The sequence below is a fragment of the Pongo pygmaeus genome, chromosome 3, assembly GCF_028885625.2.
Source record: "Pongo pygmaeus isolate AG05252 chromosome 3, NHGRI_mPonPyg2-v2.0_pri, whole genome shotgun sequence".
Classification (NCBI taxonomy): domain Eukaryota; kingdom Metazoa; phylum Chordata; class Mammalia; order Primates; family Hominidae; genus Pongo; species Pongo pygmaeus.
The window spans coordinates 82,342,279-82,355,370 of NC_072376.2; positions in this window are offsets into that span (position 1 = coordinate 82,342,279).

Below are 13,092 nucleotides of genomic sequence, written 5' to 3' on the forward strand. Positions count from 1 at the left end.
TAGTTCTATCAACATTTCATTAGCATTCAATTAGTGTTCAATGTTGAATTTAATATTTTATAAATGTATTGGCTAGTTTTACTTATAATGTTTTACTGTTGTTTCTATTTCAAAATATAATTGGATTCTCATTTCTTTTAACTAGCAAAAAAAGCTTTATGAAAAGTTTTTATTATTAACCAAAAATATTTATTAATTGAAACTGTGTTTTTCCATTTTTCCTTAGCATTTAAATGACCTTGAATATGATCAAAACAATGTTCATATTAAACACCTAACTATAGAATAGAGTCCTTGGTTTTCTGGTGATCAATATACCTCTGTTTTGTGTACACCATTAATGGATACTGGTAACTTATGATTTACCCTGGATGTAACAAATGAGCTCTAAATTGTTTTGTTATAAAATATTTCATAAACTCAGACAAAAATATGCGTAATAGATAGTAGAGTATATAGGTTTAGTGGTTAAATAATATGGATCTGGAATCAGATAAAATAGAATTAATGCTAGAATAAGATACAATAGGTTAGAATTTCAGGTTCATTAATTAAAAAGAATGTAGCTCAAGGCAAATTGTTTCTCTGGTGTTTTCTCAAACAGCACTGGGAAAATGCTAGTACAGCAGGTCCTCACATAACATCGTTTAGTTAAACGTTGTTAGTTACAACGTTCACGAGGAAAAACGTATATCGAATCCAGCTGGAGCCACTGTCTACGGAATTTGCACATTCTCCCCCAGTCTGCATGCATCTCTCCAGGTACTCCAGTTTCCTTTCACATTCCAGAGATGTGCACGTTCTGGCCACCTGCAGCCCTGAACTGGAATCGTTGGGTAATTAATTGTCTTACTTGTTTTTATTAACCTTCTTAAATGTATGTATGACTCACATTTATTTCAGTGTTTAATATTAGAAGTGTTTTGGTCTTTATTTAGAAGTTTGGTGATGGTTTTGTGAGCAGAAATATACCATAAGAATTTAACTCTTGTTTATATCCATTAGCCATTGGTTTCCTTAGACATCATTTCACTTAAAGTCACAGTTTCCAAGAACCTATCAACAATGTTAAATGAGGACTTAGCATACTGAACTAATAATTTTTAGTAGCATATGAGATTATGTAATGTGTCTGTAATATAGTAAGCACTCACTAAATTCTGTTATTGCCGTATCCTTTTACATATCAATGGGATTTTTCCTTTAGAAAAAGATTTCTTTCTATGCAAATAATATCAGTCAAGTACTGGCAAGCACAATTATTTCTGGCCTAGCCTCCTGACTTATCTAAAATATAAAATTGAACATTTCCAGAAATAGTCTAAATCCAATTAACTTTCCACCTTTTCATAGGAGTAAAGTCTTGAGTACGTTTTACTAAAATAAAGGAGGCAAACAGGATGTGGAGGAAGTAAATTGTAGAAAACAAGTGATTATCTGGCCTCTTCATGAATACTCCAGAAAACGTGAACTTAACACTACTGGAAAGAACCAGACCACTTCAATTTAATTAAAATTGAAGTTAATTAAATTGACCCCAAAATGATCAATATAATATTTTACAATATTACTACTAAAGTTGAGAGAAGAATAACCATATTGGAGTTAGGATGGTTGGTACAGATATATCATTTGTAAAAACCCAACCCTCATACTTGCCCCTGTCTTCAAACCACAATTTTAGAATATACGTTAAAATAACACAGTCTTAAAACATCCACAAGCCCTCCTTCTTCCCTTCTCCTCACTCCACATCCCTCTCCAATTCCTTACTCTATCTCATTCCTCCACTCTTTCCACCTCCCTTCCTCTACTCATCCCTATCTACTCTCCTCTCCTCTCCTCCCCTCCCCTCCTCTCCTCTCGTCCCCTCCCCTTCCCTCCCCTCTAGTCTCCTCTCCTCCCTTTCTGTCTCTCTCCTTCCCTCTTCCTCCTTCCCCACCTCTCACTTTTCTCTCTCCTCCCCTCCCCTTTCTCTCCAGTGCTCTGATTGGCAGGAAAATCACGCAAGGATTTTGCTGGGCTGCAAATTCGATTCAGTGTGTCTGCAGTGGAGACTGAAATTCTACATTTCCAACAGATTCCAGGTGATGCCGATGCTGCTGGTCTAGAAGCCACAGTTGTGTAACAAGGCAATCCAGGGACACAAGAAATCAACACCATAATTCGATGTTCTTATTTTTTTCCTTCCAAAATCAGTCTAAATTTTAACTATATACTATGCATTGCAAGAAAATAGTAAAGCTTGTTTTACTTTTTTGGCAAATCTATATGTCTACTGAGTAGGAATCAGTAACTGCATAATTTAAATTCACAATTAAAGCAGTGATAACAATTCTTCTAAATACATACGTGGCTCCAATAATTTAAAAGCCTGATGTTCATTAAGTCATGATATCTGCTGTCTTATTTTTTATTGTCCCCACTATCCAAAAATTTATTAAACATTTTAAGACAGAATTCACATTTAGTTTATGAATGTAATTATTAGTTATTCGTTTACTCCGAATTTTCCAAAAAGCCTCTCAAGAAAGATCTTTCAACATAAAGCAAAGGAAGACCACCAAGTAAAAATTTTCAATGACAGTACCAGTAGATAATATTGATCAGACAATCAGAATCCCCACATATGGCATTCGCATATATAAATGATAAAATACAAAAGAAAGACCCTGAATTATTTCCAATGCCTACGCCTATTATAAATCTGTTATTTAAAAAAGGTTATTGACTGCCAAAGTCTTATTTTAAGAAATACTAAGTTGCAGCAAAAAGAAAATGTTGAAATTACAAAGCCAGAGAAACTTCAATTTTGCTTTTATGAGCCTTTATGCATTTTATAAATACCAACTTAATATTACTGTTATTTTAATATTATTGTTCTTTTTACAGATGAAATCAGTGAAATCTATATTAAATGCCTTTCCCCTCTTTAAAATTTTACTTCTGATTATGCATTAAAATATATTTTTGTTTTGCATCGTGTTCTTTAGTCAGCTTAATTACAGAAGTAATGATTATGTGGATTGTCTTTCATTCTCTTTTAAGAAAAAATGTGTTCTATAGCTGTAAAAGAATACTGTTAGAATTTAAAATATGCAATGGCAATAAATATGCAATGGCAAAAAATAATTCTTCAGAATGTATGTACTTCATAAACAGACTATTAAATTGTTTTTATTTATTTAATTTTGTTTTTTTATTTCCTAAACCTTCTTCCTGAGAGAGTGCAGGAAGTAGCAGGAAAGGAAGAAGCTATTGATCACCGTTGACCTCTCGCAACTCTCCACTATGCCCAATCTGCATTTTCCATCTCAGGGAAGGACAGGACTGTCTTGGAGGTGTCCCAGTGCAAGATAGGGAGACATCACTTTTCCTTCCTCCTTTATCACAGTAGGGACCAAGTCTTGTCTATTTCTCTGGTTCCAACTTTCCTGTGCATTTCTACCACTCCATCCTATTCGTGATGCCTCTGTCCCACTCCATCCTATTCATGATGCCTCTGTCCCTCTCAATTAGGTGGCATGCTTCCCGTTTCTCACCACATCCCAGCTGTTGTTAATCTAGTCTTGAGATTAACATAAGCTCAATGGGAATTGCATTCAGTTTCGTTGGCAAATTTACAAGCACTCATATTTAATTGTGAGATATTTAATAAGATCTCAGATCTTATTTGTAGGCCTTATACATTTTTAAATGTTCATTCTTGGGTTTTCTTTCATGCTATTTTGTTTCTGTTGATTTATTTTTATTTTGTTTATTTATTTTTAAATATTTTATGAAGTTGTCACATGCATATCAAAAGTATACAACTTATAATTTTGCAGCTCAATGAATTATTGCAAAGAAATTATATTATTCTTGAAATAAAATCTGAACTGTTCTCCTCTGGTCTAATAGACACACTCTATACACTCTCTTCTATATATAACTAAATAAGACAAAATTATTCTAGTTGTTCACAACAAAAACACTGATGTTATCCTTTGTTCCTTTGTCATATGCCACATAGGAAATCATTAATCAGTCATAATAACACTACCTTTAAAAATATCCAGAATCTAGCAACTTGTCATCATCTGGACTACAAGTTCCTTATTCACAACCACTATCATTTCTCATGTGAGTAGCACAGTAGCCTCCAAACTGGGCATCTTGCTTCCATTCTTCTCATTTTGAGTCTATTCTCAAAATCAACATCATTACAACAGCGATCATTTCAGAATATCAGCCATGTTTTTTCACTCTTCTGCTCAAAGCCTTCCATGAGATTCTAATGTCATAAAAGTCAGAATACCTTTAAATGTTGGCTCTCATCTCTTTGACTATGTCTCTTAATGTTCTTCCTTCTACTATAATACTCCTACTATAATACTGGCCTCCTGGCCAACCTTTGAAAACACTGGATATATTCCTAACTCAAGGCCTTTGCATCTGCTGTTTCCTTTGCTGATAATGCTCATTTTCTACATGATTTGCATCCTCACCTCCTCTGGGTGTTTGCTCATATGTAAGGTTGCCAGAATTAGCACAAATAAAGGGTAAGATATCAAGTTAAATTTTAATATTGAATAAACAATGACTCTTTTTAGGATAAGTATATCCTATGCAATATTTGAGACATACTTATGCTAAAAAATGTTTTTTATCTGAAATTGGCTAAAATCCATAGGAAAGAAGGAAGAAAAACTAACCTCTTTGTTATATTGTTTCTAGTTAACATAATCCATTAATTACTTAAACAGAGTACACACAATTTAAGTAGCGTCACTGTCCTCATCCCTGGATCCAGGTAATCACCCTTGTTTTTAGTCTTTCTCTCTCGCTTCCCCCTCACACACACACAAACACACACACACACACACACACACACCCCTACATTTACTTCAACCAGTATCTCTCTTCTTTGAACTATTGTAGTTGTTGATTATACAACTTCCTCCAACAGAGAATCAGAGAATGGAAATAACTTTGCCAATATGAAAAGAAGAATTAATGTCTAAAATTATTGTGAAAGATAATAGTTTCCTGTAAAAAACTGATCATAATAAATTTTTAAATTGCAATACAATTATTGAACTCAATGTTTCTGCAAAGAAATTAGTGGTACCTGGATGCAAAGCACAAAAGAGAGACTGATTAACAGGTCTCAATTGTGACTAAAATCATCAAGTAATTATGGAAAGGAGAAGCTGATCCACTTCAACAAGGCAATGGAAAAGCAGAATAATTCACATAAAGAAAGACATTCAAATATGATATCTGAAAAATTCCTTCACTTCTCTCCAATTGTGTCACCAACGATTCACAGATACAAAGGAATTTTCATATAAAAATTTATAAAAAATACTTATTATATTGTTGAATTTCTATCCCTGCAGCCTCTTTGTCAGCTCTATTTCTATCAGTTCCTCCTGAAGAAAGAACAAACCCTCCAGTGATGGCTCCAGAAAGATCTCAAGAGCAGCTTTCATCCTCCAGCACTGGAAGGAGGGTGATGTGAGGAAGAGAGCAAGCCACTACTGTAACTTTCTGCAGTATAAATTTTAAATACATGTAGCACTTGGAAGTCTTATTTAATAGGCCAAAAGATCTCAATTCCTTAGCCTATATGCATGCATCTGTTTCCCAGACATTTAATTGTCTTAATTATCTCCCTAAGATTTCCTATAAATCCTCCACACACTTCAAACTACAAATCTAGACACAGTAATCTAAATACCTGGCATTCACTTAGAATAAAAGTTCCCTTATTTCAGGAGAGTTGTTCTTTAACTCCAACAACTCAACAGGTCAGGTAAATGACAATACACAAAAGACAATTTTCAGTGATACCAGCTCCGGGAATAATTATAAAATGGTTAAAAGCTGTCTGTAGTGGTCTCGGGTTTATAAACCTGTTCCCATCTACCACAAAATCCTCTCACTGTCTTCCTATTCTATTCCTATGTATACCTGGCCTTCAAAGGTACCTTAACAATATGAATGACCTTTTACAAAGCACTTCTTTCTAGGGCAGCCTGCACTTTCATCTTCAACCTTTTGAAATTTTAAGTCTTTGGCACTTATTCATTTAAGTAAATGTTTAAGCATTTCTTTTCAAGAAAATGCAGCACATTATCAGAGCTCAAAGCCCTAATATAAAATGGCTGTGTTTGAACAGAGATCAAAAGCTCTCATGAAAATGAAATCACCCTTTCCTGGGGAAAATCTTGGCATCACTGAGCAAGTGATAAGCAGAACACATGGATGAAAAAAAATCTGGCCTTTGAAATTACCAAACTACATAAACAATTGGCAAAAATACAGTTCAGTCATGCGTTTAGGGATGTACACATTTGGCTGGCCTCTGGTCTGTCCTTTTAAGCCCTAGTGCACCAATAATAGCATTGTCCCTGAGGTACCTTGAGGTGAATTTAATTCTGACTTTTCCTCCTGTCTTTGTTTCCTGTGACTTTTCTCTGGTTGGCAAACAAAGTGTCTCTGTTCTTGTCTGTGAATGTCTGTATTGATTTCTGTCATCATACTTATTTTCCTTGTACTAAACATTAATCCCTGGTACATGCCTTGAGTGAACTTGTCCTTTGTGGTCATAAATGACCTGTTCGTCTATGCCCTTCTTAGTGGAATTTGTGCAGAAGCTGGATGATACACCTCCTAATGTTGTCATGAGGGTTTAGGGAATCATTTTGTAAGCTTCTGAGTGGGCACTAAATTTCTATTGGTATTTAACATTAAAAAACCTGTACATTAAAAAAATGCCTAGATTTTAATTGATTCCCACTATGGATTCCACTTATATTTCATAATGTGTAGGCATTACTTAATAAACAGTAACAGACAAATAGCACCCATCCATCACAGATTAGATTTAATAATTAAATTTCAACAGATACAGAGCTCTTCCGGAAGAAGTAGTTTGAATATTCTCTCATTTTTACGCTTCCAAACTTTACTTACAGAGAAACTATTTGAGATACATACACATCTGTGAATCCCAATAAACACCATAAGTACAAATCTACTCAGCATAATTTCTCCCTTAGCAATAGGATCTGAAGCCTTTCAGAATTTTTCAACAAATCCAATTAGCTAAGATTGTGTTATCTACAGTATTTGGAGATGTATTTTCTATGGCATGAATCTAGGATTTCTGTAAAATTTAGGATGCTCCATGATAAATATGCGGTTTTTTTTTTTTTTTAATTAGAAAAAAAGAATAACACTGAAGGGGAAAAAAAAAATACTGAATATATGTATAGCTGATGGAAAGAGCGCCCTCATGTGGTAATGCACAAGCAGAGCTGGATTGCATTGACAGAAGTTGAAAGTTTTAACCAAGTCATGGGGCCCCTCTTGTGCCCATTTCAGCCATTGACATGGTTTAGCCTTGAAAATCCAGCACACCACAACATTCTAAGTAGCTACATATCATCGGTTATGACAGGCACTTAAGATAAAACTTTAGTTCCTTTAATTAGCTGCAGAAACATTTAGGGAAAATATTCAGAAGTAATCAGATTCAACTGTAACTTGTAAGATTCATTTTTTCAAGTTTCTGATTTCATATTTCATTGTTTTTTCTTTAAAAGTTAATGTTTCTATGTGAAAGACTTCATTGTCCAAAAACAGGCAAGTAAAATGAAAAACTTAATTCTGCAACAGTAGCACATCACCAACCATATATAACCCGTTTCTTGTTCTCTCTCTCTCTCACTCACACACACCCATAGACAGGCACACACACATACACACACACACACACACACACACACACACACACGGGTATCCTTTCATTTAGGGACTTTCTTGTCCTATTATCTGTAGTTCGTTCTTACCAAAACCATGTAATATTTATTCTACCATCACCCTATCAAGTACCTATATACAAATGAAGTCACACAATTTGTAAACTTGACTGGCTCTATACATTGTTCATAGAACAGAGGATTTTGCATCCTAAAGTAAAATTATTGACAAAATATATACAGCCTATATTCATTAATAGAAACCCTCAAGTAGCTGTTACTATTTCAAGAGTGAAATTGTAATTAAAAATCATAAGGGTTTGACAGTACTACAACTACCATTAAATTAGCATGGCTCAAATAAGTGCTGAGATATCAACAACCTTATGTCTCAGGTTACTGAGATTATTACCTAACCAGAGTTATAAAACCTAAAGTTCAAAGAATGACTGGGATTGGTCACTGATTGATTGTTCCAGAAATTAAGCCCCTTGCATTACGAAGCGCTGAGAGTTGAGAGGTTGAGATGAATGAAGTGGGCATATTAGCAATATTAAAAATAATGATAGATATAGCTACTATTTAATGAGTACCCACTATATGCCAGACAGTATACAAAGTACTTCTTATAATGTGTTTTAACTCTCACAATGGTCTCACAAGGCACATGTTAGTCTAATTTTACAGATCAGAACATTAGGACATGGAAAGGTTAGGTAGCTCTCTTGAAGTACTATAGGTAATACATTACAGAGAGAGAATAATCTGATGCCAACATAATATACTGCTTCCCACTGGAAAGTAAGATGAAATGAAAAATCCTAGGAAAAAGCTTTAGTAGGATTAAGGGAGAAAAATAATTTGGGTGGAGTAGAAGGAAGGGTTGTGGCAAGGGAAAAGTTGAAAGTAAAAATCAGTAAACTTACTGAGATCTTTGATTCCATTTTTTTAAATTCTATATAGTCAGAATATATTTATTCTAGTTGTCCATAAATTCTAGTTTCCAATCTCTATAATTGAATGTCAGAATTGGAAAAGTCAATCAATAAATCCCTCTTCTATGAAATCAATAATTTCCTCAAAGATGTCAATGACTTCTAGATCTCACAGTTAGTAAATGGCAAAGTCAGGATCGGAACATGGTTGGGCCCTGTGCTTCTGCCACAGCACCAACTCAGTGGCCCATTGCATTGGCACCCTGCCTTCACATTTGCCTTAAGTCTGTCCGTGGCACTGCTGCCAGAGTGATTTTGCAAAAATACCATTCCGACAGTGTAATAATAAAGACAAGCTAAACTATGCTTCAGTGACAAACAAACCCAAAATATCAGTGGCTTGAAACTATGAGATTTATTTCTCCCTTGCACTATATTTTCCCTGGGTCAGTTCAAAGTTCTGCTTTACATTGTTCCTACTCAGGGATCCCAATTGTAGAAACTCAGGTTCATGGAAAAGCTACCACCTGGAACATTGCTAGTGGACACAGCTAGTGGCCACAGCAAACAGAGACAGTGGTGAATAATCTTAAAATTTCCAGCCAGAAGTGACATGTGCTATTTCTTGTTCATACTTAATTTGTCAAAGAAAGTCACTAAATTCAAGGGCTGGAAACTGGAACATTACATGTGCCCAGAGGAGGAATGGAAATATTTGTTAGGCATTACTAATGAGTAACAGCATAGATTCCCTTGCTTAATTGATGTCAGCTGCCAACAGGATAAAATCCAGACACATTTATTTGTCTTAGAAAACTCATTGTGATGTGACCTCTAACTGCAGGCCATACCTCATTTCCCACAGGTATCCTATGTACCAATTATCTTGAATTAGTTATTATCCCACAAAATATCAAATTATGTCATGCCTCATGCATTTGTCTCTATGTCTTCCTGGTGAAATCCTAGTTTTCCTTCAGGGCTCAACTCAGGGATTTTCTGTTCCATACTTTTATCACATCACTCCATCCCCAATCCAAACACAACATGGCCTTACCTATTTTCTACCTTCATCAAAGAGTGCCACACTCATTTGTTCATACGTAATTCTCATTTATTATACTGTACGTGCCCTGAATGCAATATCTCTGGGCTATTGCTAGTGCTCAATAAATAATGTCTGGTTGAAGAAATGAAGTCATCAGCATTCTAATAGGAGATACCAAGGTTTAGCAAAACTAGTATCTATAGTAAACCAAGGGAGTTTTGAATAAAAAAGTGAGACAACAGATGGATAGGCACATAGGTACCTTGGGATTGTGCATTACCCTTTACTGATAAAGTTAACTTGTTTTCCTAAATAACTTTTTGTAATGTAAGCTGGTGACTTTTATTTAAAGTGGAAAGTCACATACATGTGATTGTGTTTTGGAGGCTTTTTCAGACTTCTTCTATCTCTTAGAGACTTCTCCCTAAAGGATCAAGATGTGTCAGATTTCCCCTAGAATGTTTTATTCAGAACTATTACCACACTGAGCAAATACATTTTCTCATTTAATGGCACATAGTTTCTGTGGATACCCTGAAGATAAGTACATATTTGCATCATTTTACAGGGAAGGGAACAGGTTCAGAGAAAATAATAAACTTGCCCAAAGTTACATGGCTAATAAGGACCCGAAGTGAGATTTCAAATCTAAGACTTTTTGATGGTGAAGCCATGCTATCAACATGCCATCTACACAATAAATGCAGGTAGTTGTAGAAAACTGTTTATGTGAAAATGTATTATATTTGCACATTAATGGGAGTTGTTGTTCTGATGAATCACTCTACCCTCTGTTTCATCAGGGCTCCTCGCCTGACAATGTTTTTATCGAAAGAGCATTGATAAGTTACAAACTTCAGGCTTTATCAGTTATGTAGGCGATATAGTAACTCACAAATTTTACTGCAATCATATTTCATGAGCAGCTGCTATTTTTGCCAGTCTCGGGTTTATGCTGGGCCTGGCGCTATGTGGTGGTTATTCACCCAGAAACCTCGTGACTTACATACCTACCCAAACCCACATGCATCATTGGGTAGAATGTGTCCTTGAATTATTTGATGTTTTTGACATTTGAAGGAAAAGAGCAATGCATTTGTTTTCTAGGAACTTCTACCAAGTATTTCCTAATATCACCATGGAACTGCCAGAGGTTTCTAAAACACATTCTCCTAAATTCTCACAATAAACCCCAGGGCAGATCTTCACAATTATTCCTTTGTGGACTCAATCTGTATCCCTCTATGCCAAAAGCATTTCTATCTTAAAGCTCGTCTAATCTTTGAATCTAAAAGTCAGTTCTCTGAAGTACTTATGAAATATACAACTAGGAACTTTATTCTTATAATGCAAGGTAAAGTGATTTTAAACTCCTTTACAGACACATTTTATACAAAAGTAATAAAACTGTCTTTAAAAATTCTACTTACAGAGTTTACTTGTTTATTCCAAATTTGTCATATCCTGGGCTTAGAATGTGTGTGAAGGACCCAAGCAAATGTAAACTGCTTATTTCAACAATAAGAAAACCCAATGAGCATGCTTCACCAGAACAAATAATTAACATGACTACACATTAAATTGTGTGTTCCAGAGGAATCAGATGAGTAATTACTGAAGAAAGAGTGCCTAAGTGGTTAAGCTGTTTCTGCTGTCCTTGCAATCCAATAGACCAAGCTGTCTCAAAATCGTTTCCCACAAAATGTCTCATTCACCTTGGGTTTTAAGAGAATCATTTCAACCTAACACTTATTCAAAGTCTGAGCTTAGACAGATAATCCATTCTTAGACATCTTGAAAATCATTACATAATGTTTATTCATGGATGATTTGAGGCCGGGTGTGGTGGCTCACACCTCTAATCTCAGCACTTTGGAAGGCTGAGGCGGGCAGATCACTTGAGATCAAGAGTTCGAGACCAGCCTGGCCAACATGGCAAAACACCATCTCTACTGAAAATAAAAAAATTAGCCGGGCATGGTGATGCAGGCCAGCAAACTCAGCTACTAGGGAGGCTGAGGCAGGAGAATCACTTGAACCCAGGAGGCGGAGGTTGCAGTGAGCTGAGATTGTGCCATTGCACAGAATGAAACTGGGCAACAGAATGAAACTGTGTCTCAAAAAAACAGAACAAAACAACAACAAAAATAAAATAAAAGAAATTCATGGACTATTTTAGTCTGCATTACAGATATTAGTTACCAATCTTTCTTGGTAATTTTTTACATTCATACATACTTTCTGAGTTACTACTTTGTAGCACTTTTAATTGATTTGTCTCCAAGACACTATTTTTTTCATCTTTGCCTGATGAATAAAGACATAAGAAAATATTTTCCAGGATATTGAAAAGTAAGCATGACGGAGATATTTTAATAATAAATTATCAATAAAGATTAAATTAATTCAAGTCTTCTACATACATAGGATACAAGAGAAGAAAAATACTTTTATGCAAACGTAGGTCCACATCCATCAACCATGCTAGAGCACCATTTGACCAAGTAAATTTTTTTAAAGTGACACTTTTTTTCAGTGTAAACATGAAGGTTATGAAATAGGTCTTTTAAAATTATGTGTTTCAGCATAATATGACTGTCAAGTAGAAGACTTCAGAGTTAAACACATCTCAGTTCCAATCTTGATCCTGGAACTCATTAACCATGTAACTTTGGGGAAAGTTTTTGATCTCAATGAGCCATATGTTCCTCACCTGTAAAATGAAACTATCAGTATCATATCTAAACCTCAAGACTGTGCTGAGGATTAACACAGTTGAGTTGATTTACGTAAATAAAGCACTTAGAAGAATATCTGATACAATCTACATGTTAGATAAACAATACATTATTTCTATTCTAATTAACATCATTATTCAGAAAAAGGTGCTGAATGTAATTCTTTATATATATCTACACATGGAAAAAGAGAGAATGTGAGAGCAAGAATATGCTCTGCAATAGTACATACATTTAAAAATTTGATGAGGCCTCCAATGTACTCATGAACTTAATTTCAAAAAAAGTAGAATCCTTTCCAAGTTATATTACCATTTATCAGAAATCACAGAAAATTCTAATTTGATAAAAACACAAATTGACTGGTAATTTTAAAATGAATTCTAATTACTTATTCTAAAATATCCAATGAAACAGATACTTGATTGAAATACAATATGGTATTTTCACAGTGTCCCTACATTTCTGAAAGCGGTCATAATGAGGAATGTTGTCTGTGGCACTGGTTTGTAAGTTCTTGGCTTTTGTAGTTTAAAATGATTGTTTTTGTAAGTAGAAAAGTTTCTTGGAAAAGGAATAGAGAAAACAAAATTTCTTTCATTGAAATGTGACCTGAACAATAA